At 38.5% G+C, this 21,879-nt stretch overlaps 2 long non-coding RNA genes across 3 annotated transcripts in view; one reads left to right on the top strand and one right to left on the bottom strand.

Moving 5' to 3' along the window:
• Positions 1-21,879, bottom strand: part of LOC135296078 (uncharacterized) — a 154,571-nt gene that overhangs the window by 46,263 nt on the left and 86,429 nt on the right. Inside the window, exons 10-13 of one of the 2 annotated variants that reach the window (XR_010358130.1) lie at positions 17,742-17,826; positions 12,878-12,976; positions 10,394-12,482; positions 528-612 (exon numbers count right to left, since the gene is read on the bottom strand). This is a non-coding gene — a long non-coding RNA (uncharacterized LOC135296078). Of the gene's footprint in view, positions 1-527; positions 613-7,314; positions 12,483-12,877; positions 12,977-17,741; positions 17,827-21,879 lie in introns of those variants that run through there. The other variant, XR_010358129.1, reaches the window with a different exon arrangement.
• Positions 369-21,282, top strand: LOC135296081 (uncharacterized). Its single transcript, XR_010358133.1, has 3 exons — positions 369-459; positions 16,387-16,612; positions 21,043-21,282. It is a non-coding gene; the product is annotated as an uncharacterized LOC135296081 (long non-coding RNA).

Below are 21,879 nucleotides of genomic sequence, written 5' to 3'. Positions count from 1 at the left end.
AAAGGCAGCCAGTACTGGGGAGGTCACCAGCCCCCTCACAGCTTGACAAAGAGCAGAGGCACAGGTGGCTCAGAAATGACACCAGTGTATATACACGATGCTGCTCTTGACCACACTGACATTTTTCTCCTTAGGCTGATCCTTTTGATTGTCCAGAAACTAAATTCCTTCCTTCCTTCCTTCCTTCCTTCCTTCCTTCCTTCCTTCCTTCCTTCCTTCCTTCCTTCCTTCCTTCCTTCCTTCCTTCCTTCCTTCCTTCCTTCCTTCCTTCCTTCCTTCCTTCCTTCCTTCCTTCCTTCCTTCCTTCCTTCCTTCCTTCCTTCCTTCCTTCCTTCCTTCCTTCCTTCCTTCCTTCCTTCCTTCCTTCCTTCCTTCCTTCCTTCGTCTGTCGCAGTATGAGGATGTTTCCAAACTGCATGGAGAACACTGTCAGGATAGGAATAAACCACATCTGAAAAGGTAAGTATTTCTATTTTTCTTGTTTAACCATGTAATTACAAAAAGGAGAAAAGGGGTATTAGACATACCTGAGATGTTGCTGTTTCACAAATGCTTTTCTTCACCTTCCCACATGCACAGTAGACATCCATATTTTAGTCATCTACCCCTCGCCTAGTGAGGAACAGTAAACCAGTCTTACTGTTCTGAAAATGAATGGGTAGACCCACTAACATTAGACAGACCCTGGCTAATGTAGACCAGAAACAATAAAAGTCCATGCAATTTACTGCTGGTTTAATGAAACATATTCACACTGAAGAAATGCTACTTCTTTTCTTTTACCGGCTCCACTCACTTTATTACACAATCTTCTGTGCCTGTGTCATTAAATCCACCAACTTTCTGGACCATAGCCTCTACAGACATCTTCCCTTGGTTAATGAATATCTTCCAGACAACATTCATTTTATTGACATCCATAAAAGTCCAGGGTTATTTGCCTTGCAAAAGTTAGATTTTATTGGCTGTGTATGCTTCAGTTAGTTAATTAAGAAGTAACCAGCAACAGCCTTGGCTTATCTTGATTTTGAGAACTTTGTCTGGGTCAATTTCCAGCGGTTTAACACGTCAGTTTAGCATGATTTTTTTTTTCCTGCACATTTTCCCACAACATAAAACAATGGCTAAAAATCATTTACTATTATTTCTTTCTATTCTAGTCAGGCCTGAAGGTTCATACTCAAATGTGCATCTCATACGTCTTCCAATACCATGACAAAAAAAGTCCATGCTTTACAGAAGCAAACAACACAAAAAAGTGACAGCAAAAATTATATTATTAATGAAGTATTGACTGATAAAGGCACCTACTCATAAATAAAATTTAGAGCCTGTAGAAAAGCCACAGAAATCAGAAAAAGTTCTAGAGCTTTTCTTCTGATTTCTGTGTAAATAGACATCAAATGTTAAATGGATTTTAAATCTAGTAAAGAAAGTTCATAATGCTGTTTCTAAAAAACAGCAAGCATGTTTTAGGCATTAAATATAATTTGTTTGGTGAGGTTTTTCCTCCCATATTGGGTTTATTCACACCTCTGAGTATTCACATATTGATGATCAAACAAGCCTAGTAACAAAGCTCAGCCTTATTGAGTCTTCATGGTGTTCATTCAGTGATGAAGAGACGGAACTAAACAGTCATTTTTGATCATCGCTCTTGATTAAGATGTGATGTCATTGCAGTTCAGGCCTCCAGGAAGCTCACTCCTCTCCTTCAGGTGCAGTGCAGGTGATTAGCAGGACTGGGATTTTTGCATCAGCTGGGGGTCAGAGCCAGCATCTGAAGACAAGACACCTGTTTGTGGCAGGGACATTTGCTAGCAAACCTACACTGAGACACAGCAAATACCCATGGAGGATGAGTGTTGATCTATTCATCAAGTGTTTCCAAAGGCTGCAGGTCAACAGGAAAACATTTGTGATTCAAAAACCAATATTTCACTGTTTTCTGACAGTACAGAAGAAAATACTCTTGGACACATCTGACTGCACATTTTTTAGCAGCTTTTCCATTTGTAACTCCCACCCATATGTGAAATGAAGGGCCATTTTCTATCTTTATAAAGTATATAATGGAAGATTTGTCTGTTAGGTGACCCTTTTGCAGATACTTCTTGAACAAGGGTATTATATACTTCATGAAATCTTTCATCCTTTCCACAGAGTGATATTTTTTACAATATAGATTTTGTACAAGGCTCATGGAGTAAAAGCAGAGGACATGGGATATATCCAAGGCCCTCCTCTAAAGCACATGGTCCATGGTACCCCGTGCTGTCCCTACAGCACCATCTTCTCCAACCCATTTTAACCTGATGACTTTTGCAATATAGAAAGAATACAAAGGTTTCCATTATATCAATCCATATCAATAAGAAAATTTTTATTATTACCTCTTTATAAGAAGCAAGTGCATTTGTTGACCACAATCAAAGATCTCTATGTCTCTCCTCCTTGACTTGCTTTTCGAAAGAAGGAACCAAATTGAACCAAATCAAGCAATGGATTTTCTTGCCTATTTTACATTAGTCTAATTTAGAATATTTTGTTGAAATACTGCACTGAACAGGAAGCCTCTCCCTCTCCCCTGAGGGCATTTGTGATGCATTGATATACAAGCTAAAGAAAGATTTGTGTTCCACATGGACCACAGCTTCAAAAATAGCAGCATCTCTGCAGTACAAAAGGTGCATTGCTCAGAGGGAATGTTCTGCAGTCAATCTGATGACTTCTGTGACCTTTTTCAACGAGATGAGGAAGATCATAAGACCTATGCATTGCCCTCTTGGTCCCCAGCCTCAGAGCTGTCAATGCCTTGGTGAAAGCTGTAGCTGCACATACTTCCCTTGTAGCAGTTGCTATCTGACACAAAAGATGGCTTTGAAGACAGAGCCACGCCAGCCAGAGTGCCAAATCAGCACAGGGCTGAATAAAATTTTAGACTGATAGCTGTGCTCTGATAATTGCAACTATTAAAATATTTCCTGAATTTATCATTAGAAAAAGTAAATCTAAAAGTAATGATTCCTCCATGCAGTGGTCCAGAATTTTAAAAGGTAATATAAAAATCACAGCAATCATTGATTGCGCATTGGGAGTAAAAGCTGTTTAATGTCTAGGAAAAGCAGCTAAGACATCTGTTTTCTAAGCTCTGCCACAGATTTTTTGCATCTCCTGGGGCTGGCTACTTCAACTGTAGAAAACTGCTCAGCACCTGCAGCCTGCAGTGTTCTTTGGAGCCCTGGACCTTCACTCACTAAGAATGGGGATCCAGCTGGGACACACTGGGGCTCTCTTATGGCCTTCAGGAGAAGAAGAGATTTCATTGTCCCACACAGCTTGGAGTGAAAGCAAAGAAATTGTCCAGAACCTGGGCAAAATGTGCCTAAGCTGCTCCAGTACTGACCTCATCTAAGAGTACAAGGATAGAGGAGAGGAAAGATGGGAAAGGCAATATGAGAAAATAATATAGAAAGAAGGAAAGATGGGAAAATATCCAGCTCTAGTGGGTCCTAAAGCACTTAAAGTTTTCACATTAAAATGATTGTAAAAATGCAAAGAATTATTGTCTCCATATACTCAAGATGTCACTGTGTCTTTGTGGGTTATGGTAAAGGAAGAATGTGTGGTTGAAAGACATCAGGAACAAATGCTAAAGAGCAGCTTGCCTAATTTGGGAAGCTGAAAAATATAATAAGCAATATTACACACCCTCAGAAAATTCCCTACCTTCACTTGCTTGCTTGAACTGTGCCCCCAAAACCTGTGCAGAGGTCTGAGTAGTGTCTTAGATTCTGACATTTCCAAACTTTTAACTGGGAGAGAGCAGAAATGCCACTGGAAAAAGGAGCATCAACAGATGAGAGAGGAATACGGGCAATTAGGCCTTCACCCTGACACATTTCCCCAGGGAAGCAGGCCAGCAAAGTCAGAAATGTTGCTTGAGCAGGGTCTAAGACCCCAGTGCAGAAAGCATTTAAACAGGTGCTTTTGATTTGAACAAGACTTGACCAGATACTTAAGCACAGTTTGATGAACTGATGCTTGATGAATGATCACAGCATCAGACCTTTACATTATTCAGTTCAAAGCTGCTTTTAAAGACCCTTCACTTCAATGTTTACAATTCTCTGTTCTAGAAACATCACTATTCAATATAAACCTTGCTTTTTTTTTTTTCTTTACAGTGACATTAACTCCTGAAATTAAATTAATTAGTTGCTAATTTTCACTCTGTAAAAATGTGTTGACACAAGGAGTATAATAAACAGTGGTTGGGTCAGATAAATAGTGAAGCATTTATCTGACCCCAAGCCATTATTATAATTAGCTTCCTCTGACACATTACAATGTGTTCTTCAATCTACCACTCACCAAACATCCAAAAGGACATCCACAAAACTGCACCAGTTCACCGTTCCTGGCATACTGAGAAGTGCTTTCTGTCCCATAAACAGCATAGCAGAATGTCTTTCCAAGGCTTTAAGCACTGTGGGCATGGCTGTTCTTTCAAGCTTTACTGTCTTCCTCTTTTTTTTTTAAGCATCATTTTACAGGAAAGTTGGACATACAATTTTCTGTCTGAACAAATAAAAAACTTCAACACCTCAGCAGCAACAACAGCAACAAATATCCAACATTCATACAGAACTGCACCCACAGTGGAATCCTACAAGCCAACTGTGTATCGTGCTTATTGCCCTTTGTCATGAATTTCCTCTTATTTGAATATCTGGCAGTATTATGGATGAAAAAAAGAGATTCAATTTAAAGAAGATTATCAGCTGTTCTGAGTTTTTGAGTCAGATCTTTCCAGTTTTCACTATAAATGCCAGATCTTTCCAGTTTTCACTATAAAATACAAACAGGTTATTTTTATAATCTGAAGAATTCTGGATTGTTTTTTTCTCTTTTTTTAAACAAAGGAATATGTGATGTCATGGACAAACAAATATTGTGTTAGTTTGTTTCTAATAACGGACACATTTTTTAAAGTAAGGATAACAGGAAAAAACAAGATAAAAGGAAAAAAAGATGAAGTTAGTGTTGAATGAATTAATAGCAGGCAGGTGGCTGGGTGGGTGTCATGGCAGATAAACACTGAGATGAAGCCAAGGTAATTATAATTATAATCTGGCTAGTAATGCTGTCAGCTGAGGGTGTATAAAAACCTTGGTAAGTTAATACAGAGATGATCAGATCAACCTCCTTCCTGCCTGATCCCACAAAACACAATCTCATACATTCAAACTGACATTTTATGCATTTTTATTTTCTGAGTATTTCATGTATATTATAAAAGAGCACATTTTAAGAGCGCTATTCTGTTGTAACCAGAGTTTAACCAACTTTCCACTCTCCTCATGAAATCCTGGAAAACATGAGTATGTAATCAGCTGAGTCTCTCCTGACCTCCATGTTTTGCTGGACAGAATTCACCACTTTCTATCATTCTCCATCACAGGCTTTCTCTCCCCACTGTGCTATTCACGGGGGTATAAAATGCTCAGGCAAACAGAAGTCAATGGCAGATGTGTCGGCAGCACTTCTTTCTGCAATTTTACTAAATGGATGTAGTCCATAAAAGCAGCCTTAATTAATGGAAACATTTTAAAGTCTCTTATAATAAGCCAGGAAAACAACAGTTGCCAATAGCAAACTTTATTAAAGAATATTTTGAAATTATGTTCCTGAAGGTGACAAAAGATTTGTGGTGGGTTGACCTTGGCTGGGTGCCAGGTGCCCACCAAAGCTGCTTTATCACTGCCCTCCTCAGCTGGGCAAAGGAGAGAAAGTATAATGAAAGGCTCATGGGTCAAGATGAGGGCAGAGAGAGATCACTCACCAGTGACCATCATTGGCAAAACAGACTGCACTTGGGGAAATTGGTTTAATTTATCACAAATCAAATGGAGAAATAAACCCATATCTTATAACACCTTTCTTCCAACACTCCCTTTTCCCAAGGGTCAGCTTCTCTCCTGATTTCTCTGCCTCCTCCCTCCCAACAGCAGTAGGGGGAGGGGGAATGGGGCTATGGTCTGTTCATCACATGCTGTCCTTTTCTGTCCCTTTTTCCTCAGCAGGCAGACTCCTCATGCTCTTCCACTGCTCCAGCATGTGGTCCACCCCTCAGGAGAGAGTCCCCACAAACTTCTCCAATGTGAGTCTTTCCCATGGGCTACAGTTCTTTATGAACTGCTCCAGCATGGGTCCCTTTCATGGGGTGCACTCGTGCAGGAACAGGCTGCTCCAGACTGTACCCCAGAGGATCCCAAGTCCTGCCAGCCAACCTGCTCCAACACGGATTCCTCTCTTCACAGGGACACAGATCCTGGCAGGAGTCTGCTCCAGTGCAGGCTTCCCATGGGGTCACACCTTCCTTCAGGCATCCCCTTCTCCATGGGCTGCAGGTGGATCTGCACTCCATCCTGGACCTCCATGGGCTGCAGGGGCACAGCCTGTCTCACTCAGCTCTGGCACCTAGAACAGCCCAAACCCCTCCTTCTGCACTGACCTTGGCGTGTGTTGGGTTATTCCTCTCACATATCCTCACTCCTTCCTTGCACCCCAGTTTGGTGGGGTTTTCTGCTTCTTGACTACACCATCCACGAGACTCCACCACCATCACTGATGGGCTCAACTTCAGCCAGCAGTGGGTCTGTCTTGGAAACAGTCCTCATTGGCTCTGCCAGACATGGGGAAGATTCTGGCAGCTTCTCACAGAAGCCACCTCTGTAGCACCCCCCTCTATCAAAATCTTGGCATGCAAACCCAATACAAGATTTTATGTGAGCAGAATTTTAAAAAGTTATTTCTTTTTCTAATACTTTAAAAATCTTATCGGACTCACGTTTGGGACATGGTATGTTTTCTGGAGGATGAAAGTGAGACATGGTGGCTTTCCTGCTCTTTTGTGACAGGCAGGAAATGCTTTTTCTGTGTCTCAAGAGTCTTTTATTATTTAGAGACCTGAAGCTGAAAGGTGCTGAGTGCTCTGAGCTCTCACTGACTCCAGTGTCCCCCAGTCCTCAATCAGCTTCAATGGTATCTGAGGGAACATCACATCCCATGGCAGATGTTCCCCCCACAGAGCATCTCCTCTAGCACACCCCAAATACAGAAACACCAAAGCCAATTCAGATCCAGCAGAGCTCTTAGATATATACTTAAGTTTCTCCTCAGCCTAATACTCTTTAGCAGGATTTAGCTACATGTCTAAAAATTAGTATGTGTTTAAATATCTTACCTTCTTGAAAGAAGATGGCAGGGTTGTTTTTTTTTATTTTCTGTGAAAGATGTGACAATATATCCTTTAATTAATAAGTCATTTTCTTTAATGAAAAAAAAATACATAGTGAAATATATTCTCAGCAGGTAAATAACCTAGACAAACCTCTTATCATTTTCTAAAACCATCACTATCCATTTTTGCCAACATACACTTTGCCTTGTTTTGTTGAGGCGGGGATTCTCATGGAGAAATTGAATAAGCCCCACATTCTTGTTGCACCAAAGGAAATGTCTTTCCTTAGGAAAATGCCCCCTCACACACCATCTGACATTGGCTTTCCAATCAAATATAAAAAGCAAAAGCAAACTGTCCCTGCCATCTGTGACAAAGTCCCTTTAATTCTTCAAATACTTCTCTGTAAAATGTGGCTATTAGTAATAGCCACACATTTTGCTGCATTTGTATATTAGAGCTGTTTTCTTTCATTCCTGATTGAGACAGAATCATTGTATTATTAACCCAGAGAAGTTCTCTGTGCTTTTTAATTCCAGAATAATGAAACTCATTGGAACTTGGCAGCATTGAGTCTTGCTGACTAATCATTGGCATTGGCTAATGGCAATTTTTAATCAAATCTTATTATTAAATCAGAATATAAAAGATTTAGAAAATGCAAGGTTGCAGCTAGAGGTCATTAGTCATGAGCACAAGAAGTAATCAATACAATTATAGTTGCTCAAATTGTGTTGGATGGGCCAGGTGGCGCAGTGTGATAATGCGTTACCCTTTCACCCCGGCTGTCCTGCCTGCATCGCAGATAGCGGCGGGTCTGCTGCCTCCATCTAATCTCTGGTGGATGCTTGAATGTGCAGAAACCATTAAAAGGGATTCAGCAAAGTGGGCTAAATTCAATTCCTGGTCACACGGGTGCAAATTTTCAGCGGAGTTATTCCAGATTTATTCTTGTCCCATTACAAATTTTTTATCTGTCTCTTTTAAAACTAAGATATTGTTTTGGATAATAGGCATGAGATGGAAATGCTCATTTTACAATGCCATCAACAGTCTAACCTACTGTTATTCACTGTAGTGCCAGTATGAAGTAATAAAAATAAAGTCATTGCAGATTTATACTAAAGCTAACGAGTGCAGAGCTGGTTGTTAAGCAGTTTCTTGCAGTTCCTTTCTGTTACAAGAATGTGATACTGAGGTTGCCTTATTTTCTTTGTCTTAGGAATCTATTTAAGAAAGTATCCTCAGGAAGAAGAAAAGGGGCTAGGAAAGGCTAAAAATTTTGAAACTCTAGGTACCAGGTAGAGAGCTAGAAACAATCTGTGAAAAAGCTACACTTCATCCTAATAAATAATTTAATCTCAAAAGGGTGAGATGGCACTAGAAGAGTTACACTACCTGTAAATCAGGCCCTACTGGCAAGTGTTCAAGCAAAAATATTACCATCCATAAGCATTTACTTTCCAGAAGACATGCTTTTCTTGATCTCATTTCAACAAAAATGATTGGCTCAACTCCAATCTTAGGCAATTTTTTTAAAGATTTCACATATGCATCTGCCTGGACAAAGGGTGCTGGTCTCCCACCCCTCTCATCAGACAACATTGAAAAATGCTTTGTTACCAACAGAGATTATGTCTCAGGCATTCACACATCAAGAGTATTGCCTTCTCTGAGAGTTGCAAAATTTCCCTAAATAATTATTTTGGAGTCCATTTTCTCTAGCAAAAATATCATCAGTTTCAATTTGTGTCATTGTATTCCTTGCACTCATCTATATATCTACCCTTTAATGCAAACTGTAAAAATCCTGTGTTCACGTGAAGGTGAGATTTCCTTACAAAAGCCCAACAGGCCAAAATAAGTAGGCTACTGAATTTTTCCCTTTTTTTTTTTTGTAAACAATGAAAATATCTCCTTTTTTATACATGTTTCATCCTGTGAACCTTAATATATGTATGAATAAGAAATAAAACTTCACACAAGCTAACTAACTACCAACCATATAGACATAATTGCTTTTGGAAATATTGTACTTGAAGACATTTTCATGTCAGCTGTATGTGTTTGAGTATCATCATAACATGGTGTTTACACCAGATTAATACCATATGCTGTGTGGGAATTATGTCAGGTTATAAATGGAAATACAGTATAATATCTGAAATTCAGGAGTGCTTTAGAATCTGATTTCTGTTAAAGTGCTGCTATTCTAGAAGAACATAAGTTTGAATAACATTACTTTTGATTTACACCAGTATAGCACAGATAGAACCCCATTCCAGCTGCCTTAAATTTTGTTAAACAAGTGTTAAAATTATCACCAATTAAAACTGTTTCTACACACTGCTAGTGGATTCATGACCTCATTAAGGCAGCCAGGAGTGCTGCCACAGAATCGCGGTAAGGCCTCAGATCTGATGAGAGTCATTTTTCTAGTTTTTCTTCTCCCAAAATGATGCCACTCTCCCATGTCTCCTCTAGGCCTCTTGTGAGACCTGTCAACACATTTTAGCTCAAAGCTGAAAGCACTTCTTTAATCTGCGTTTTACTCACTGCCTAAGTAATTTAACAGTTGTCGAGCAGGTCAGGAATAGGAATAAAATACAAAAACACCAAAGTGGGGAAAGATGAGGGGTGTTTAGAACACAGCAGAACTGAGCCTAAACAGAAAGCAGTTAAAAACAGCAAAAAAAGGCAAATTAAGGAGCAGAGGGAGAGTACGAAAGCCAGTAAAATCCAAGAGAGCTTTACACTGATTTTAATCAGACCCCCTGGGAATGACAGAGAGGAGAATAATAAAGGACATTGAGAGAGATGGCATCATTACGGTAAAAGGGCTTAGCAAAAGGAGAGCGGATGCTGACAGCAAGTGAAGGTTTACCAAGGGAGCATCTTCCCACACCGCCGAGGAAGAGGCAGCGGGCTCCTTCCTGGGCTAAGCTGACCAGCTTCAGGAGCCAAACTGCCACATTAAGTCAGCATCGTGCTCCAGTCTCCATTCTGCTCTCCATGGGGCTCATTATCCGCGACTCCAGCTCAGTGCCTGGGCTCCCACACAGAGAGTCTTCCCAGCGAGCCAGGGAGCACAGGAGCAGAGCAGGAGTAGAGCTGGGTCACCCCCAAGTCCCTGCAGACCTGACCCACCTTTGTTTCACATTCAGGCTGCTCAAAATTAGGCAAACACCTGACCCCTTGGACAGCTTCTTAAATTCACACTGAACTTCTTCTGAGCAGATTGCATTACTCAGGTCAGCAGATTGGAAAAAAGGAAAAATATCAGAAAATGCCTTGAGTTTAAGTAACATTACATTATTAAATGTACAACACTATATGAGAAGCTTTCAGAAAACTACAGTATCTGAGATCACAAAAATAAAAGCGTGTACTGGTTCCTCAGAAAACAAAATTCACGTCTGAAAATGATTTTTAATTTAGAGTGGATATGCATGCTAGCATCACAGCATCTCATGCAAGGACGAAATTATCTTCTAGATATTCCATGGAATGTTTTCTGTGTGCTGCAGTAAGTTCTCCCATGCATTTTCCACTAAAACATATTCATGTTATTCACTTAAACGTTATTTAACTCTCTTAGGGATGACAGATTGCCATTTTGATTAAAAATTTAAGGGTTTGCTGTTGATTTGACCCTGATTCATACAGTGAGTAGGACGTGATATCTTTTGTGCTAATCTAGTTCCAAGCAGATTTAAATATATATATATATACATATATATATACACACATATATGTATATAAAAAAACTGTGTTGGAGGTTTGACTGTAGAAGGAGAGCATTAACTCTGTCTTTACACAGGACCTATTAATATGAAAATTATTGTAATATGATTAACGGCTCCTCTTAACACCAAAGAGAGTGAGTCTTGAGAGATTATTCTGCAAGATGATAACATTTCCCTATCCAGTTTGTAACCCTAGGGAAAACTGAAAAAATACGGATTTTGACTTGAACAATAATGAAATGGTAAGTGATATAGCTTTGCTGTCTTATAATCACTGTATTAATTTGCAAGCTGTAGTGCTAAACCAGAATAGAGGTGCTCGAGGAGATATGCCTGTTATCTAGGCAACAGTTAATATGATGAAAATGCTATTTAGAAGCAGCTCCGTATTTTTATCATAAATATAACATTAATTCCTTGAGAGTCGCCATAAAGTCCTGGTAGAATGTAATAAATGCAACATAATCTAAAAGAGAAGACTGTCATTTATAAGCATTCCCAATATTAGTTATGGATCTTTTAAAGTTTAAAAGCACTTTCTGTAAGAGAATCTGTCCTATATATTCCATCCCATATTACTTCCCCAGTTTAGAAAAATGACTCAACTGTGATAAAGAGATTCAATTTTTACCTTTAGCTTGCTTTTTTGAGTTAGCATGGCAGACCTTATCTATTAATTTGCCAGAGAGAATTTCTCTTCAATAATGCTCTTTTCCTCAAAAGTGAAAGTCTTTTAAATTTTAATTTTAGTGTGAGCAGGAAGTACTCCACAAGCAAATGACAAAATGGAACTATATACATGCTGATGTTTTATCACCTTTCATCAAGCTGAAAGTGCAAAGCTGTGAATGCAATTCTCTTACAATTGTCAGAATTTTATATTACTGATATTTGTATATGACTAGGCTGAATAAGCCTTTTTATTCCCTGGTGAGACTGTCCGGTACAGATTTCATGTCATGGTTACTGAAGTTGAACTTAATTTGACAAGACCATAAACAACAGCTATTTTTTCTATGACAATCACTTAACTTCAGCTTTTGGGAAACAATATTTTTTAAGTTTCCTGGAAGTCAGCGCAATGGTCTGAGAGCTGTAGGAGTGAACCAAGCAATAAACACAGGGTCATAACGAGTAACATGCAATTACACAATATGCTATTCAGACCTCAGTCAGAGCCTCTCTTGCCTGGCTTCTGCAAGGAACTCACATTTTGTCTTGTCTCTCCTTGTGCAAAATGCTGGCACACTCTATGCACACCTTTGGGCAGAAATGATGAGGCAGGATGAGGAGCAGTGGCCTCTACGTGCTGCAGTACATCACCTCCTCATACAGGGCTGCAAAGGGCTGTTCCCCTTCACAAGCCACTGCTCCAAGTGTTTCATCCCTGATGATCCATTTTACAGAAGTATCTAACATGAGCTAACAGTCTGATGTTCATAAAGGGAGAGTATTCAAGATACTGTTGATAGATGCGTGCTCTTGCCTGGCTGCATAAAAGAGACAAGCAGTTATTTTTTTCTCAGTTTTCTTATGGAATGCTGAATTAACTTTGGGCCTAGACATTATGGATGGTCAGTTCAGCAGCTGCGAGTTCCTCATGAGACAGATGTCTGCAACAGGCCGAAGGGTGTGATGTTGCTACAAACTTTGTAGGCAAGTCTGATGTTTCCAAATACTTAGTGGTACAATGGAGTTACCTGAGGATCCTCAGGTAACTTAAGGATCCTTAATTTAAGGAAGGGGAACACTTAAATCCTTCTGGATAAGGGACAAAAGAAACCCTGCTTTTCAAGGAGGGATTGGGTGTTCTAATTCTGCTTAAAGCAAAGAAAGAGAAAAAGCTGGGGTTTATTTAGTTCAGACCATGTCTTCTGATGTTTACCTGTGAAGTAGATTATCAGGTTTTTTCTCCATGTGACAGTGCCTTCAAAATGTACTGTGACATATTGAAACAGACTTCCATCTCTGAAGAAGAAAAACACTAAGGGAAAAAGATATGGGAAATGTATTAAAATGTGGATTCTGTTGAGTTTTTTTCATCAAGTATAAAGCACCTCAAACTGTTCATCAGCCAAACCAGCAGCTCATTTATTATAAATGAGAATAGGAATATTTTGAAACAAGATTCTCTCTGCTCACCATCCACATAAGCAGCTGCTCAAATAAGTTGTCTTCCTTTCTACATATTCTACATGTTGATGTGATAGCCACAGATTTCTGTATCACTAAACACAAAAGCCTCCACCACCTCCTCCTGAGACAGAACTGACAGAAATTCATTGGGAATCTGAAGGATATTCTCCCCACACTGGTATTTCCCTTTAAACACTCTCATTTTAGGGGAGCAGGATGGACGTTTTTTTATTCATCTTTGGTGCCCACAAAGTCTCAGTTTCTGTGCAGATTACAGTATGTTAAGGCATTGTCCATGTCAATATTGTCAATATTGTCTGTGCATTCTTAAACATTCTTAAACCCTGTAGCTCTGAGCAGGTAGGATTCTGTCTGTACCTAAATGATAAGACTGTATCTGCTATAAATATAATATCATCCACACACACATACAGATGGCTACAAAAGAGTAATGAGACATCTAGTTTTGCCAAATATACATCATAAGAAAGAAATCAGAGACTACTTTTTAGCTCTTGAGACTTTTAATCTCCAAACATTAGAGTTCAAGTTCCTCATGGCTCTGAGAATATTCAGCTTTTTATTATATTATTTTGTTCTTCCTTCCCCCACTAAAATCCTGGTACATGATTTAATTACAAATAAGACTCTTGGCACATGTTTCAATTTAAAGAGAAATTTTTTTTCTGCTAAATTTATGTCTTTTCTTCAGTGAAGGGACAAGTTTAAATTACAATAGGGAACACAATCATCCCATAAAGGTTTGGAAAAGCCCTCATTTTCTTCTAAAGCTTGAAATACTTTTCAAAAAACTCACTCTCAGCAAGGCTCTTTCAACACAGCTATTAAAATATAAGTGACCATTTTCATTTAGGTTTATGCAAAAAAGAATCCATTGTCATTTAAGTCTACTGCCAATTTCTCAGCTGGTATAAATCACCATTATTCCAGCTTAGTGGAGTAAAACTGCTGTACATCCAGTCCAGGATCTGGCTCCTGTTTTCTATTAACTCGGATAAAGGGTACCTGGATGAAATCCTCTTGCCTGTGTTTTACAGGTAGTTAGACTCCAAATTCTAATGATGTCTCTTCTGCCTTTGAAACCTATGAATCTAATGAAAATTATGTGCATGTATCAAGGGGAAAATATACCTGTTTACTGCACAAAAATCTTGTGCCTCATTTCACAAGACGTAGAAACCTGGCTATTTCTTAAGCCAGGATTTCTTTTTGCAGTATTGATAATTATATTACAAACAGTAATTAGCGCATGAAATTAATAAATCTTTTGCTCCTTCATTTACACCAGTTTCCCATATTGTATTAGTAACCACACATTAGCTAATCAGCAGGTTGGGAGGGAAAGCTGCCAAAAGCAGATCTGATAATTGGCAGCAGTCAAACAATCATAGCAGGAAACTTTACACTTCCTGCGGACAAGGCTACTGATGGAGACAATGCTGAGATACAACATTAGGGGAAAAAAACGACAATGTTTTGTTCTTTCATGTTTCATTATCTCCTGTACAATTGGATTCACATATCACAGGGAGACACAGGCATTTTGCACATCAACTATATAGATAACCGTCATTGGTTAAGGAAAACTTGGTAATCTAGTTATCACCTAGAAACATTCACAAATTTGTCCTCTGCCAGATTTTACAAGAAATTTAAAACACTGTTATATCTCTGTAAGTCCATACATGGTACAGTTATTACTGTAATAAGTGATCACTTGACACAGTTCACTGCCCAACATTGCTCTCAGATAAATATCAACAAATCCATCCTCCAGCAAGGAAATTTACACACACATTAGCTGAGTTTTAGACCCAATCAAACACTTTAGATGCCTCAGATAGTATTTAATTCAATATTCTAAATTTCCCCCCATTTACTGCTTAGCCTTTGCACGATCTGAAGTTCTTAAAATGTTAAGACTAAAGTTTCCCTAGTCATCTCAGTGAATCTCCTTCTAGACATGGATAGAAACGCTTCAATTTTACAGTATAAAGAAACCAGGAATCAAAAATAGCTTTGACTCCAAGCATTATCCACAGCTTGGCATCCTTAATTTATCTTCTTCCTGAAGGCATTCTTGCTTATGTTTTACATCAAATATCCCCAAGATTAAATACAGTAATAGTATTTCAGAAAAGCAGAGTTGAAGAACTCCCACTTCTGCTCATACATAAGTGGCTTGGTCCCTCTGGGCCTCGTAAGTCTCTTTCACAAGGAGGTACATTTTCCATAGGAAAACATCAAATTTCCTTTCTGCAGCATGGCCTATATATGGACAGGCAGGACAATTACAAGAATTGCACTTCAGGCTTTAACAGAAATAACTGGTATATATTCACTATATAAAGCAAAAGGGTAGGAGAAGGCACAGGGCTATAAAACCTAAAAATTACCTTCCTGTATCTTAATATGCATAGTGCCTACATACCCACAAGGTCAGTATTTGGGAAACACCTTTGGCACTAGCAGTTTCCACCATTTTTCCCTACTACTGAGGGCTAATCAATGTCTTTCCTTAAACTGTAGCCCCCCTCATGCCAAGCTGTCAAATTAGAGACCAAATCCTAACAAATTTCTGAATGTGCAGGAAACCAATCTCTTTAGACATCTTTTATTTTCCTAAAGAAATAGCATGTAATTTTATTAAACAAATGGGGAGTAGGAAGGCTGAAAAAAATTTCTGGACTTAAAATCATAGCAAAACACAGAATGAAAAAATTTCAAATGGTGAAGGAAGAGGAGGACTAGGTCATGTGTCTGGTCTGCCTAAACCTATCTGTCCTATTCACCATTTTTACTGTCCTTTACATTGGTTTTGGGCTGTAATTCTAGTCCATGCTTATACAGGGCCCCAAATACAGAGTTCTCATCTGCACCAGTTTTCAGGCAGGGAACAAATAAACACAAATCAATATAAACCAATGACAGAGAATTAACACCTGAAGAACAGTCAGTGCATTGCACTCATTTTCAAGCACCTTGAGATAACAATGCTTCAAATAAGATATGAGAAGTCCACTGAGATGTACAAAAAGTGACATACAGAGTAGGAGCCAGAAAAGCAAGATGCAGTCCAGTCTTTGAAACCAGACTGCCTTTGCTGACAATAAAGGTATATACACTCCTTGGAAGGTGTGGGTTTGGGGAAGAGATTTGTAATACTTCTGCTGTGTAGAAATATGATCACCATCTGCTCAAGTCTGTTGAATTTTGCCTTTAAAATTTCCTTTACAGATCTAAGATGGAGCTCTTTGGCCAGCAAATTCTGGGACTGTACATCCTACCCTCATCTGCAGTATCTCAAATATATGGAAAATTACTCCACAAATTTGCACTGCTTCCTCCTACTAAGAGCTGAATACTTTAAGCTCTCAAGCATAACAGGACTTCAAAGGATATTGTCATTACTACCAAGTATCAAAATCAGAAGGAAAATGCAGGGTAAAATGCCATCCTTGAGGTAATTCCTAATCTCCCAAAACATAACAGCAAGATTTGCTTTTACTTTCAGTGCAAGCAGATCAGGACCCTCTGGTAAACCATGTTTTGTGGATTAAATGTTCACATTTCCAAGGTCGCACAGCAAAAGGGAATGATAATTTTCCCCTACAAATTTCAGATTTACCATTTAATTAATTGACTTTGGCAGTTGGCACACAACCTTTTAAAAAAAAATTTGAAATGTCAGCCTTGAACAGGGAAAAAAATAATTTGATGAATTTAATCTAAGTGCCAACCAAAGCACAAATGTTCCCTGTGGACCCGTTACAACACTGGAGTTCACAACTGATTGCTTGGGAATGAGCAAACTAATGCAGCAAAATATTTACTAGCCTAGTAGATGTAGTTTAATATATACACTCTACTTGCCAGATATTTATACCTGTATCCTGTAGAATGCTGAATTTTTCAGACTTGTTAAATCAATTAATTTGATTAAGGTAAATAAATAGAAATACGGGTTGCTCTTTTCCCAGACAAGAAGTTTCACTGACAGAGGGTATTAATTTATTATTTCCTTTTTTGCTGTTTTGTTGTTTTACAAATGTAAGAAACCACCAAAAAAAATGTTCTCCTCCTTACTCTACATACTTTTCATGTAAATTATACATAGTTTACTGGATAGTCTTTAGAAATGAACTTCAGGTACCATCTGTATGTTTTTCTGGCACTATTTATTTGCAATTAACCAGGGCCTTATGTTTTATCCTCTTCAACTTAGAGTCTGAAATCCTGGAGGAGGTAAGTTTAGCAGAAGGGAATATTGAATTCAGCATCAGGCTTTCTAATGAGCAAAACCTATCCCACTATTCCATATTTAAACCATTGTGCCTGAGAAAGACTGTTCTTCCTAGGTAAAAAAATTCTCTTGGCAAAAAAAAAGAAAAAAAAAAAAAAACCACAAAAAATACCAAAACAAAAAACACCAAACAACCCCAGTTTTAATAGCACCTGCAAGTGCAGATTAAACTATTTGTAATGATTCATTAAACTTGATCGCTCAGATACTACACCAGTGAGAACTAGCTGCACTGTTTTCACCAGAACACAAGGACTTAACTGATAACTGAGACTCTGTAGCAATTTACCCCAAGGGACTCAAGGTGTCCAGTCCCATAATAACCTTTTCATGCTGCAGAGCTTCTCCTGAGGTCAGTGTTTAAAAAGCAGAACCTGCAAGAGAACAGATATTCATGAGGCACCAGAAACTTCAGTGATGCTGGAGACCGTTTCTTCTTCTCTTCTTTCAACCCACCACACTCATCCCACTCCACCCACAGAAACCACACATCTTGAAACTTGCAGATGCACTCATCTATCAGCAGAGACACACAGCTTTGGGAGAATGCTTGAGCAAAATGCAACAAGCTCAGAAAAATCCCTTTATTCATAAAATCACCCAAATTATCTGTGTACAGCTTCCCATATGAGAAATAGTAGTCAAAGACACAGCAATGAGGCAGAGCTATGAGCCATACCAACATTTTCCAGAAAGAAATAGGCAGAAAAACACAGACAACTGCATCACCTATTAGCTAAATCACTTCTCTACTTTTGAACACGGAGCTAAACCTAGCAGGCAGCAAATAGTTTGTCTCAACATGGCACATCCCATGTCTTCATAGCACTGCTTTCACTAATTGTATTTCAGTGTCTTAAATGATGAGTGTTAGGTGCTTTAGCACCCTTCCCAGAAACACCCACCTGTGATGGTAAGATTAGTGGAAATGACTTGTGATGCTGAAAATATAAACTTTTCATCCCAGACATTGGTCACATTCTCCTAAGCTGAGTGAAATTCTCTGAAACCTTATAGTATGCAAGTACATCTGTGTGTGAGCATGTACAAAAGCAAGTGAAGGAGTGGGTGGGGGAAATATGTGTGGTACAGAACAAATAAAGCAGAAAACCCCAACCTTATCTCTTGCTGTGCACAAGGAATGTCTATTTGTGTCAGTGCAAGTAATTCTGAAGCAAACAAACAAGACAAGAAGGAGTAAATGACCGTGTTTCCCTTCAGTTTGTTTTTTTATATCATCCCTGAACATTGGTATCAACACATTAAGGAGAGGGAACTAGTGAATTTTACAAGCAGGAGAAGATGAATAAACATCAACATAAAACAGGGAGCTAAGAAGTGATGAGGATTACTGAAATTGGACTGCCTGGTTAAATTAAATCAGGATATGAGGGGAAAAAATATAGCCAAACTACAAAATATTGGCCTCCCCATTTCATAAAAATAATTTTACTATTTCCTGGTACAAATTTGCTGGAATCAAGTAAGAAACACAAACAATCTGAATTCCTCTCGCTCTTCTCAGGTTCATTAGCACCAAAGGGCACGATGAGGAAGCTGTGACTGGGAAGAAGTGGCCCTGCTCTGAGCATCTCCCCACTGTGGTCACAGCAACTGCCATCAGCTACCACACACATTCACATGTGGGCTTTGCATATCATACAGATTACAAAGCAGAACAACAGAAAGTACCCTTCAGCATGAGAACAGTTTTTATGCATGAGACCAAGACCATTTCCAGCCTTTTATCTTATTTCCAGCAATGGAGCTGGAAATGGAAGGGGAAAAGAACAGGGCAAATATATACTCAGAGTTTCTTGGTTGACTCAGTCATCCCTTGATGATGTCAGGGACTCTGATAAGAAGATATTTTAATACTTCAGTGGATTTTTATTCCATGAACATATTTAGGAGTTTTCTATGAATGTCTAAACTTCTTTTGCACTCATGAAATAATGAGCTACATAGCCCAAATATGCACATGGTATTTGTTTGAAACCTGCCATGCAGTGGTTTACCTGTGGTGCTTTCTAGGTCCAGTGTTACCAGAAGTGTTTAATAATAATTCTGTATTCACCCCCCTCCTCCATGATCTCAGGCATTCCCTTCACTTGCTTCTTTCATACCAAAGACCCACAGCCTACTTTATCTCCCTCTAAAGAAGCTGTCCCACACACTTGACAACCTCTCTTGCCTTCATCACTGTTGAGATCTGGGCTGATGATTTTGGAGAACTCAGATATTCCTTCTGAGTGGCAAGAGTCAGTTCAAAAGCCACTACTGTGTATATAATGTTAGCATCTCTTTACACTTCTAATTACTGAATTGTACCTGACATTTTGTCAGTCAGTATCATCATACTCCTCTGCAATTCTTTCCAGCATATATTTTTTTCTAATAGCTTTATATTATCTGAAAACCATGTGATTTCAATATTTATTTTGCCAGCTCTTCTACTGATTGTCTCTCACTTATATCTTTGAGGGACTTCACTGATGATTTTCTGTTGGAAAAGCTGACTGTTAATTCTTATGCTTTTAATTAGTCCTTATGAAGAAGCAGAGATGCAGAAGAATGGGATTAAGTAAATATTAAAAATCAGTCTGTTATAATGCAGTTCTGCAAGTTTCATTATTGGTGCGTCTTGTGGTATCTGTGTTATAAGGTCCACAAAACAAAAGTTCTTCCAAACACACTCAACACTACAGAACTAAGGATCTTTGATCAAGCAGCTATGTCATAAAGTTAAAAATAATGTCTTTTAGCTGAGAACCCTTCCTTAAAGTTCTCATTAATAGCTCTTGGAAGGTTTTTGTTTTTGGTTTTTCCACAAAAACATCTACTTCTACTGGAAATACAATATTCTGAAAAAAATCCCCCACACCCAAAGTGCTTAAAGTTGTAAATGGTGCCACGGTGGTGACTAATAGCAGTTGTATATCATTTGCCTTATTCTCATGTCTGTGAGCAGGGCGCTCTGGCTAGGTACTAAGATATTATTTCTCAGTGTGCACCATGGCCACAAAGTTCAATGACGGAGCTTCAATATTCAGACCCTAACTTGTCCTTCAAAAATAGCTGCAAGATACATGTAGAAAAACTTTATCATCTCCCACTATTTTCAATTCTTGTGCTTTTTAATTTTTTTATTATTATTATTAATTTTTCTTCAGCTGAGTAATTTTGCAGTTCAGAAGAAATCTAATATCTGGGCTTCCAATGCTACTAAGCAGTTTAACAAATAATTTAGATGTGCATTTTTAGAAATTCTGAATGTCCTACTTCCCTTCTACAGGAAATAGTAGGGAATGGTTATTATCCAACCCTTTTCAATTGCAGAATATTGGTAATTATTGATTTTTGCAAATGATCAGATTCCTTTGAAGGCATTATATGATCAGTTAGCTGCATTGGCAAGCCATAAAATGATACCATAACATAGATTGCATTTAAATAAGCATTTGTAAATTCAGAGGATGTGTGTATCTTACCAAGTTGATTTGTATTTTACAATATCATAATTCCATTTTTTTCTTTTCATTTACAAGGCTAATGATCTGCTTTTGGTTTGTATATCATTGCCTGCATAGGTCCTTGATCCCTCCACATGCAAGCATCATACTCTGCAAAAATTGTGGTTCTACTTCTCTTCATGTCTAAGTCTTTGAGGTGAGCCTAGGTGGCAAGGTGACCAGAAGCTGTCTGGAATGAGGCAAGTTAAAAAAATTTGAAGTAACAGATCTGTGATTTCTGCCTTCTCTGGACCTTGTGCTTAATTTTATAGTGAAACACTGAATTGGTGTTTGTCAGTTGTTTGGTTTTTTCAAGAAACTTTTCTTTTTTATACTGCTGACTTCACAAGAGTCTTTTGAGTCAGATATTTTATCCCTCTGAAATTTGCATGGTTTTTTGCCAGAAACAAAACAAAACAAAACCAAACAAAAATTTAAAAATAAAAGGAAAGGAACTTGGTATTTTTGGAGGTAAGGCTATTCCTTTTGTAATTCAAAACACACATATTAGCAGCTCAGTAGAATTTGCATTTTCCTAGGTTTTTTGGATTAGTCTCAATCAGAATTGGTCAAAATTAAAAGGCCTAGTTTATTCATCTGGCCATTCAACTCTGAAATATAGCAATATATATTTGTGATATAGGCTATGAGGTGAAACCCTTCTGTTTTCCTCTTTGTCCATAACTCAGAAGTTTTTTTGACTAATGATCAAGGTACAGTGACAATCCCTAGGGGCAAGGAAGTCCAGGAGCCATGACTGATGGTGCCCAAGACTCAGGGCAAAATGAATCCAGACAAGAGGTCAGGTTTTGAACATATGGTTTCCTTCCACACATTTCTACCCTAACCATGTCTTTTACATCTGCCTTGCCAATCACTTTCCCAAATTCATGGAAAACATAACAAGAACACATA

This window comes from Passer domesticus, chromosome 3 (assembly GCF_036417665.1).
Source record: "Passer domesticus isolate bPasDom1 chromosome 3, bPasDom1.hap1, whole genome shotgun sequence".
NCBI lineage: Eukaryota > Metazoa > Chordata > Aves > Passeriformes > Passeridae > Passer > Passer domesticus.
The sequence above is the reverse complement of the archived record's forward strand: the minus strand, read 5'-3'. Positions and strand labels throughout refer to the sequence as shown.